The following is a 7,871-nucleotide window of genomic DNA, read 5'->3' as shown; positions in this document are numbered from 1 at the left end:
GGTGGTAGCCTGTGAGCATGCGCGGAATGCGACGCATGCGCCCGAGCAGTGCGCATGCGCATTCAAGTTCTCACGGAGTCTTCTCTGAGTAAGAGATCTGGAGAGCGTGGGAATCCGTGCGGGGTTCTTCCTGTGATGGCGCAAGTGTGCTACAGGACTCTAACCCGAATGCATGTATGACCTTGTCTGGCGAGCTTAGTGCTTGAGGAGAGGTAGGGTCCGACATGCACTGCAAGCCTAGGTTTTGTCACATGTTTTAAGATTGCTACCAAGTCCAGTGAACACACTTGGGCACCGGGATGGCACACTAATAAATGGGATATCGTGCTGTAAATTAAAAGACTGGATTGCTGAGCTCTGACACGTCTGTGTATAAACCTATTTAGAATCATATAAATTGGTCCATTACTATGTGGATGACAGAACTATGACAGTTAACAGCTGCTCTGGTGGTGTATGTGACATTTTCTTAAGTGATAGGTTGCCTTGCTTATGCAAGCAGCAAAAATGAAACTGCATCACCCCTCCTATCCCACCCCACACGAAAGTATACGCAGGTCTTCCAGAATAGTTTTAGTATGACAAGGGGGACGAGTGTGTGTGTGTGTAAGTGATCCAAGTTCATCATAAACATGTTTGAAAATGTGAAAGAATATAAAGAATTGCTTCTTCAGAAACTTAAAAAAGGGGAAGTTAATTATAACATCTTGGTTATGTTTTACTGTTTCCTGATTATTTGTGGACTGAAATCCTGAGTATAAATTTTTTGTATTGCAACTTCTTTCATCCTTTCTTACATTATGACTTATAAAAATAGTATTTTTTTTTTAAAGACTGTAGGTCCCTGTGGCAGTCACTGACTTAGATGAGATTTTTTTTGAAAAATAAGAATGAGGCGCCAGGAGATTTGGGTTACATTAGGTCTTAGAGTTTATATTATGAAAACACAGCATGCAAAGGCAGAGCAGTAGAAGGAGAAGGGAGGGAGAAAGGGACAAGGCAATATGTGAGAAGTGTCTCTCACAGGCTTATGTATTCGAGCAACTATTCTTTAGCTAGTTTTGCTCTTTAGGGAAGTTCTAAAACCTGAATGCATGTATGATGCCTAGCTGGCTGAAACAGAGCCTTAAGATGAGGACTTCCAAATTTCACTGAACCTGGGCTCTCTGTTCCCTCCCTGCCAATGCAATGTAACCAGTTGCCCTACACCTGCCTCTCCTCAGCACCTTCCCCAGTCATGTTGTCATCCTCTCAAACTATTTAAAAAAAAAATCAATGGCTTCTTTCAAGTATTTTATCACAGCTATGAGAAAAGTAACCAATACAACTATATATGCAGAGGCAGTTAATAGGATGGACATCTTTGTAAATAGGTATGTAAAAGTTTAAAGCTCAAACCTTAAAAACAGGCAAAACACATTCAAGAATAAAATTGATTTTAGAATTAGCCTTTGTATAAATTAATTCAGATTTGAAATAATTCCATAAAGAAAGGCTCAGTAATTAAAATATGCTGATCTATGATCTACTTTTATTTAAAAAAAATCAGTTATTACTGGTAATTCTCCAGCAAAACAAAAACAGTAGGAAAAGTTTTATTGGAGGTGGTTCACAAAATAAATAAGACCCATGCTCTGAAGGTGTAAATCAGTGGTATAATTCTGAAACCTAAGAATTCAGGCAGTAGCAACGCAGTAATGTCCCAACACAGAGTGGATCCCCACCCGTTCCATCACCTTTTTGTTCTATCTAAGATGAATATGCATGAAACACACCCACATTGAAGAAGACTGAATACTTGGCTAAGTTTCTTATTCAGTCATTAAAGACTTCCAGAAACATTTTCACAGAATAAACTCAGAATACCATTTTAACACCTGTCTGAAAATCCTTTATTGCAGTAATTATTTGGCACATAAAAGTATCTATAGAATTGTTGTTTCACACTTCCCGTAATAGGAGCAATAGAGAATATTCACCAGTTTATCCAATAAAGCTAGTAGAAAGTTGATACAAAACCCAGAAGAGGCAAACGTGAAAAAGAAAATTATACAGATAACTCACTTTAGAGAAGAATAGAAACGATGTTCCAAAGGAAAGATTATAGGCTTGCGCATCTGAATGTTTGATTCCCCAGTTAGTAGAATTTTTTGGGAAGGATTAGGACATATGGCATTGGTATGGAGGTTGGAGGAGGTGTGTCACTAGGGGTAGGCGTTGAGGTTTCAAAAGCCAATCCTGTTTAGTTTTCCTCCTGGCCTCTGCCTATGGTTCAGATAAAAACTCTCAGCTACTGCTCTAGCATCATGCCTGCTTACTGTCATGTTCCCAACCATTATGGTCATGGACTTCTCCTCTGACATTATAAGTTCCCATTAGAAATTTTCTTCTATAACTTATCTTGGTTATGGTGTCTCTTCATAGTGCTGTAAAAGTGATTAAGACAGAGATCTACAACTGATCAAGGTGCAGAGAACGAAAGACTGTGAAATGCTCATCCACAGATGGGGGATCCTCAGGGATCATTACAGAAGTGCAGGAGGAAAGGCCAAAGGCCGTGGATAACGACAAGGGAACGGCATTTTCCAAACAGGGACAAGACAGTATAAATTCAACTTTTATTCATCAGATGCAATTGTCATCTCAGAGGCTTGCTGATGAGTAAGCTCATCCTTTTTAGTTTTTTCTGAACTCTGGGTAGTTGGTTCAACTCAACTGTTCTGGCTCAAAGCTTCTCTCCAAGCTAACTTGTTCAAATGGGCTTCCCTCAGCGTTTCACTGAATTGCTTTATTTGGAAAAACTACCTCTGAACTCCATGAACTGAGCTGCACTGACTGCCCTAATTGCATGAACTGCACAAACTCCACTGAACTCAAATTGAGTTGTACTGCATTCACGGAACTGCCCACCCTTTTCCTGCACTGCTCTTAAGTAGCTTTTCTTTTCTGTCTGTTCTCATTAGAGTTCGGCATATCCCATCTGTGACTCATTCTGTCAAAGCTTTTTCTGATTCATCATTTTGTCTGCACTTGAATTAGACACTGTTCTGGTATTAAAGGTACACTAAGGGTGTACTAAGGGTGTATCTGTATTCCAGCCATGGGAAGAATTAATTCTTAATTCTTTTTTTTTATATTTTTTTAATTTCTTTTTTTTGTTCCCCTTCCAACCTCCCCCATTGCCGCCCTCCCCAACAGTCTAGTTCACTGGGGTTCAGTCTTAGCAGGACCCAGGGCTTCCCCTTCCACTGGTGCTCTTAATAGGATATTCATTGCTACCTATGGGTCAGAGTCAGGTCAGTCCATGTATAGTCTTTGGTAGTGGCTTAGTCCCTGGAAGCTCTGGTTGCTTGGCATTGTTGTACATATGGGGTCTTGAGCCCTCAAGCTCTTCCAGTTCTTTTCTGATTCCTTCAACGGGGGTCCTATTCTCAGTTCATAATTTTTAATTCTTAATACTAAGGCAGTGTATTTGTTTTCTGTTGGTGAAATTGAAACAGCACCCATTTGTGATTTACAGGTTCTACAGATAAGAAAGCCAAAGAAGCTAGATCAGTGAGACTGAGGAACATCCTTGGGTAGACAAATCCAAGTTTTGCTCACTGTTTACCTCTGGACTCCGTGTGAACCTGATCAGTGGGCTGTCTGTTGCAGACTTTGGAGACCCTAGAAACTGGGAGATACCTGCTCACTGAATGAAGAAGGCCTAGCTCTTTGGAAAAACCAGTTCAGAGAAGGTCCTGGCCTCTGAATGTGTGTCAGATCACCACTGAGAGAAACTCTAACTCTCATTCTTTACATCTTGAAAAGCCATGTTGAAAAGAAAATGTTCACATGGATGGGAGAAGATTGAGGAAAATAGAGTCTGCTACTCTTGTTTGTGTCCACATCCTTCTGTTTCTCTTTCTCTTCCATTTTCCCACCATTTACTTGCTCCTTTTAGTGGTGCCTGGGATTTCCGAGTGTTTGGGGTCTGAGGAGTGGTCTCTATGCCCTGCTCATGTATTATGACAACAGGCAGGGGTCATTTTCGTCAAGATCTACCCCCCAAGGCCTATGCAACACCTGACTGGTAGTCATCTCAGGTTAGCTTCCTGTCTAGATCCCATGACACTGGTCTGGTTGTCATTTCAGGCTCAATCCTCTCCCACTTGACCCCATGTGAGGATTGTTTATCTTGGGCTCACTCTTCCCCAATGCTCTCAGTGCCATGCAGGGTTCTTCTATTCTCTGGCTTGCTCCCAGTCTTGGGAAGTGCGGGGGCCTGCATAGTGGCAGACTAAGTACAGTCTCAGGTTAGCTCCCTGTCTGAACGCCCCACCCCCCTGTCCCATGCCACAATGGTGGTTGTTTCAGGCTCATTTTAGAGTTCTAATCATTCAGATGTTCATAGATCACAACACTGAGTGTAGACATAACCTCTCTCCTCTCTGCCACTTTCTGATGCACATGTGGCACAGCAACCAGACCTGCAATACTTAAGGGATAAGTCACTCTGGACTTAAAAGTGCTAATAAAAGTTTAAGAGGGAGCAAATAATTTAGATTCTTTTTCATAATCATGAAGAAACACTTTAAGCCTTATTTTTTATAATTTTTTTCATAATTTCTACAGTGGACTGTCCAATTCGTGTCTTCTTTGTCTCTACACATAAAGGATTATGCAGTTTATGGAAATTAAGTTGAACATTTCTGATCTACTAAAATCTATGATCTTTTCTTCTGAATGTTAAAGACTTATAAACATATAGTAGGTCACATTCCTGAAAGTTTAAGTTCATATTGGTTTCAAGATGATTGCTGGTAGTAACTGTTATTATTCATTTCATCAAGATGGATGTCACAGTGATGGGGTTATTCTATTGAGTCATGCAATGTCTTCTAAGTGATACATATAATGCTGAGTTGTCACTGTTGTGTTCCTTATCATTGGAATAAATGTATGGACATACCACAGGATTGAGTAATAAAATATATGTCAGAAAATGTTCTGAGCTTCTGAGCTTCTTTGATATGTATATATATGTATGCATATACATATGATATATATGTATATTTATATGTGTATGTATATGTAACTTCTTTTCACATTATGGACTCAGGACCATAGTAAACTCAATATATTTGTGTTATTCACAAACATTGCATGTGTGATGCCTATTACACTGGTTGGCTGTGGGTGTCAACTTGACACAAGCTAGAGTCATCAGAGAGAAAGGTGCCTCAGTTGAGAAAATACCTCTATGAGATCAGATGCAGCTGTAAGGCATTTTCTTAATTACTGAGTGATCCCTGGTGGAGGACCCATTCCATTGTGGGTGGTGCAATCTTGGGGCAATATAAACCCTAACACACCCATATTACCATAGTCAAAGCCTTATAATTTGTTTGTCATATTCTCTTAACCTGAATCCATTAACCCTTTAAAGAAAACCTTGGCTTCTTAAGAACCAACACATTTTCTTAGAGTATTTCTTTGGACTCACACATCTTTCCAAAAATTTTATATGTAAGTTCCTTCTGCAAATTAAGTTGGGCCATTTAAAATATCATTGCTTTTAGGTTATTGCAATGAACATAAGGATGAACAATTATATTATTTATATTAGTAACCATTAAGTCCTAAATTGATTACATGCTACGTAGTCAGAATATCATCTGCTACAGAATCCTGCTGATTCAGGTATGTGACAATTGTTAAATGAATTTGGGGAGATGCTTTTCAAATGCTCTTCGAATTTTTAAATCTTAGTACACTCAATAAAAGGACAGACTTTATGAAAATTAGTACATCTCAAACTCTTTTCAAGAAACTTGATTATAAAACTGATTATATCTAATATTAAAGAAAAACATTTCAAATGCTTTAGATTCAACTAAGTACTTTTTAAAAACATTTAAGTAACTTGCAGTTTCTTAATCATTTCATAATCATCTATTCTAAGATAATTATGAGAAATTTTTTATTTAGATATCAAATGTTTCTACTTTGATTTTCCTAGGCACAATGAAATATTTTATTTCTCCTTATTCACCTAAAGATGTATGGGTCTTTGGGATGGATTTCTTGTCAACAATGGTATAAAAGACACAGCTATCAGTTGTAGAGGGAGATAATCAATAATCAATGTGTGTCCCCATAAATCCTCCTCCCTTTCAAGGAGAAAATTGGGGGGGCAAGTTCCAAATGGTGAAAGTATAAGGAGTATCCCTATATATCCTTTTTTTTCCAATTGGGGGACCAATCAATGCACAAAAACCCCCTACCTGAGTCATTTGATATTGAATTATTCCTTTACACTGTGGCCTTGCTGAATATTACCATTAGCATTTATTTCCATGGATGAGAAATAACTTTTGAATTGCTGACTTTTCCAAAATTAAAAAAGAAAAACCCTAAATACTTACACGGTAAGTGTACAATAAATAGATACATCCAGCTCTACTCAGAGAGATTTAACTGATGAAGTAAAACAGAGAGCTGCTTCTGTGAGTACATGGTGGTACATTTGAAAACTTTTGGATCTCCCAGTCAGTGAGGGAGTCTTCAGTAAGACTAGAGTGCACTGATTCACTAAAAGGAATTTTCCTTGCTGTGTAGGAATGGTACTAGAGAAAGGAGATCCACAGCAAGAGGAAAAGGAAGGAAAGCTGGATCACATTAGTAGGCTCTCCAACATGCAGACTCAAGCTTATACTCTATTAAGGATAGTTGGGTTAATACAGTACAAGTAGCACAAGAAATTTGTCAGTAAGCAGTGGCAGCCCAAGCAACAACTCCTTCAGCAACTCAAGTGGCTGCAAAGTCTTCCACAGAAGTGCATGAACCCCTGAAGTTGGCTGTCCCAAGCTGAGGCTCTGGATTGTCTACCCCAGAAAGGACCACTCAAAGGAGCTCCTTTGGGTGAGTCCAGAGCACCAAGGGGACAGACAGGGCTACAGTCTGAGAGAAAGCCTAAAAATCACTTTTTGTGGAAATTCTCTGAGTCACTCACTCTCCAGCCTGACTTTTCTAGAGAAAAGTTCTGCTTTTGTATGCATTCCTTCTCCAGACTCCATTTTCCTCAGTCTTCCCCCATCCATGTGAACATTTTCTTTTCAAGATGGTTTTATGTAAAGAATGAGATTTAGAGTTTCTCTCAGTGGAGATCTGGCACACATTCAGAGGCCAGGGCCTGTTCTAGGCTGGTTCTTCCAAAAGACCTAGACCTTCTTCTTTCAGTGAGTAGAGAGCTCTCAGTTTCTAGCGTCTCCTAAGTCTTAAACAGACAGCCCCACTGATGGTTCTTTATAGAGCCCCAGTGATAAAGAGTGAACTTTGATTTGTAGGAGTTCACTCAAGGATGTTCCATCTCATGCTATGTTTCATCCCAGGCTATACTTCAGGACAGTGCTGCAGATGGTCAACAGGGCCCAGGTCTAGCCTCTTTGTTAGCAAGTATGGGCAATGGGGTCTTAGCTGTGCAAAGGCCTCAACATCCCTCGGTCCCCACCCCCCAGATTCAGGAGGGCTACAAACATCCACATAGGGGGCTATTTGACTGAGTTTTAGCTGGATTTTCCTCTTCCCCACAGGAATATATTGTCCGGTCACTTCCAAGGAGGACATATGAAGATGTAAAATTATATAAACTCTTCCATTTAATCCTAAGGAAGTTAAGAAGAGGACACAATTAAGGTTACTAAAAATGTTTGTCGAATCCTGTCTAAAAAGATCTAAGTTCACCCTGCTCCCTTCAGTCAATCAGAGAACCCTAGAAACTAGATGCAGCCAGCTTGGATGTTAGGGTTTATATCAGATAGGATATGTAAGCCTTGAGCCTAAGGCATGAGTCCTGAGAAGCTTTTTCTATTCGATACCATCTTAGTTAT

At 39.6% G+C, this 7,871-nt stretch overlaps 1 non-coding gene across 1 annotated transcript; it reads right to left on the bottom strand.

Annotated features, from left to right (window-relative positions):
* Nucleotides 1-4,359: 4,359 nt before the first annotated feature.
* LOC116885046 lies at nt 4,360-4,490 on the bottom strand. Its single transcript, XR_004385932.1, has one exon. It is a non-coding gene; the product is annotated as a small nucleolar RNA SNORA17 (small nucleolar RNA).
* Nucleotides 4,491-7,871: the final 3,381 nt, after the last annotated feature.

Source organism: Rattus rattus, chromosome 15 (assembly GCF_011064425.1).
Source record: "Rattus rattus isolate New Zealand chromosome 15, Rrattus_CSIRO_v1, whole genome shotgun sequence".
NCBI classification, from domain to species: domain Eukaryota; kingdom Metazoa; phylum Chordata; class Mammalia; order Rodentia; family Muridae; genus Rattus; species Rattus rattus.
The sequence above is the reverse complement of the archived record's forward strand: the minus strand, read 5'-3'. Positions and strand labels throughout refer to the sequence as shown.